Source organism: Limulus polyphemus, unplaced genomic scaffold, assembly GCF_000517525.1.
Source record: "Limulus polyphemus unplaced genomic scaffold, Limulus_polyphemus-2.1.2 Scaffold6443, whole genome shotgun sequence".
In the NCBI taxonomy this organism is placed as follows: Eukaryota; Metazoa; Arthropoda; class Merostomata; order Xiphosura; family Limulidae; genus Limulus; species Limulus polyphemus.
The window spans coordinates 38,042-40,931 of record NW_013672053.1 but is presented as its reverse complement, the minus strand read 5'-3'; positions in this window follow the sequence as shown (position 1 = coordinate 40,931).

Here is a 2,890-nt window from a genome sequence, read left to right as displayed (position 1 = left end):
AGGGGGCGGTGGATACATTAGCAAGAAAATTTGCGCATAAATCAAACATGAATTGAGCACATGCTGTAGTTAAGACAACTGCAGGCACGTGTTGTTCATTGCTCTCCCCAGAAATAACCTGGATTCTGAGAAGCTAGCTGGTCAATAAATCACGACTATAAGAAAGAGGAGACTGAAGATAGATAAGCTTTAAGAGAAACCTCAACTTTTTAGGATTTGATGAGATTACGTCCAGGTGTGTGTTAACTAATCTCACATGTACCTCGTTATGGTAACTGATTCATCTTTGGATATTTTTGTAAACTCTTAGCCAGTTTAGTAGGGAGTTTTATGAAGATTTGAAGTACACACATAAATAGAAAGTCCCCTTGAAGTTCACACGTAAATAGATGGTCTCTTTGAAGTACACACGTAAATAGAAAGTCCCCTTGAAGTACACACGTAAATAGAAAGTCTCTTTGAAGTTCACACGTAAAAGTTATTTGAAGTTTTCTATCTGAATGAAAACAAATACTGGATAACACGTTCTTTTCCTTTCCTCCCGGGGTAACAATCGAATATAACTTGATCTCTTCGATCTTCTGGTCGTGAGGTGTAACATGTTTGGCTTACAATCTCTGGATATATGATACTCCTTTTTATCATACAATTACCAATCATTCTGTTAATTTATAGGCGTAGGTATCTAATATTTCACGAAATTTTCTGTTGTTTTTTCAACACATACGTATCTTTTAAGGTTTCTAGTTCTTGTTTGAGAGAACGTTTTGACAGAGTAATAGTTAAAGAAGATCTACGCTAGCAGATCGAAACGTCTTCTGGGACAGATGCAGTCCGTTTAAGGTTTCTAGTTCTTGTTTGAGAGAACGTTTTGACAGAGTAATAGTTAAAAAAGATCTACGCTAGCAGCTCGAAACGTCTTCTGGGACAGATGCAGTCCGTTAACATCGTCTTTCGAGTATCTCTTGTTCATTAGAATTTTGTTCAGTTGTTAAATGTTTTGCTTACAGACAAGAATATATATCCACAAGATCATCAGTTTTTTGTTCAACAGACACGTTTGTACAGCTGTTAAATGTTTTGTTCAATGGACACATATATGTTTCTTCAACAGACACGTTTGTACAGCTGTTAAATGTTTTGTTTAATGGACACATATATGTTTCTTCAATAGATACGTATCTGTACAAGTTTTAGTTGTTTGTTCAACAGACACGTTTGTACAGTTGTTAAATGTTTTGTTTAGACGTAGGTACACATCTATATCAAGGACATTTTTATATCTTTATTAGAGTACAGTAGGTAAACAGTCGATTGTAATTGTATCGCGTCTTGAGCTATAATCCTGTAACATTTTCTATGCATGCACAATAGATTAACATTGAATGTTTTAGGGACATCTTTTGACATTATGCATGTGTATTGTTTTTGTTCTCTCTAAATGATATTGAACGAAAGTGTTTCGTGAATACTTTCACAATTTTATGTTTAAATAACATACATTTTGTTATATAATTTTCAGGCCCTGGTATGGCCTAGTGGTTAGGGCGCTCGACTCTCAATTTACGGTTCGCGGGTTCGAATCCTATCGCCGAACATGCTCGCTCCTTTTAGCCGTATGGGCGTTAAAATATGACGGTTAATCCCACTATTCACTGGTATATAGTAGCCCAAGAGTTGGCGGTGGGTGGTGTTGAATAGCTGTTTTTCGTCTACTCTTTCACTTCAAAATTAGGGACGGCTAACGCAGATACCCCTGGAGTAATTTTGCGCGAAATTCAACATTTATATTTTTGTTATTTTGCATCTTTAAATACGTGATAATCTGCGATACACCTTTACCAAAGAGCACGTGGCTTCGAAGAAATCGGGTTTCAACCGAGACGACCTTTCTATTTTTACTATCGTGTCGTCTTTGACACTGCTAATCCAGTTAGTTTGCTTCTCCGTATATTCTACCTATTGATGGAATGAGTGTGTGGCGGCAGTATTGATCTACGTCTTGCATGCTGAGAGTATGACGCACGTGATGGATAGCGCGCTGCTGCTCAAGCCTAGAGAGTTTGACGTTCGAGGATAAGTTGGGTTTTCCAATCGATCACACTTCACCATAAACTACCCAAGACAGACAACGTTAATTCAGAATTCACGCGCTTAAAAACTCACTCAAAATGATAACTTAATTTCATATGCAGCTATTGTGTTGGCTTTATTAATTTTATAATTACATATCATAGCCATTTTTCTTACCTTAATAACGAAGTGGCGCATGCGCGTTAAAGTGCAATGCAGCTATTGTGTTGGCTTTATTAATTTTATAATTACATATCATAGCCATTTTTCTTACCTTAATAACGAAGTGGCGCATGCGCGTTAAAGTGCAATGCTAACGAAACGCAAGCATGTTTCGACTTTCAGGAACAAATGGCAGTTCTTGTGAGTAAAGTAAACGGTTTTTCTCTTTCTTACATTTATTTTCTGTGGCACCTGAAAACGACAATTGTAACTCCGTTAATCTGTCTTAATGAAAACGGTGAACTAAATGCTCTTTCTTTATCTTTTAAATAAGCCTATACTAGGATGCTATTTTTATAACTACCAAAATATTGTACATTTATATCCACACACGGTCTTATCGGTCTTTATTCACCGTTTCGTTTACTGCTTCTGGAGGGGATGTACAAATCCATCCTAGAAGGAGAATAGGAGACATCCCACAATAATCCTTACTTAGCCCCCCCCCCCAAGAAAACACACGAAATAACAAAAGATTTGGAATGGTTTGACTTGTTTTGGATTTCGCGCAATGCTACACAAGCTAGCCGTCATTAATTTAGCAATCTTAGACTAGAGGGAAGGCTACCACCCACTGCCAACTCTTGGGCTGCTC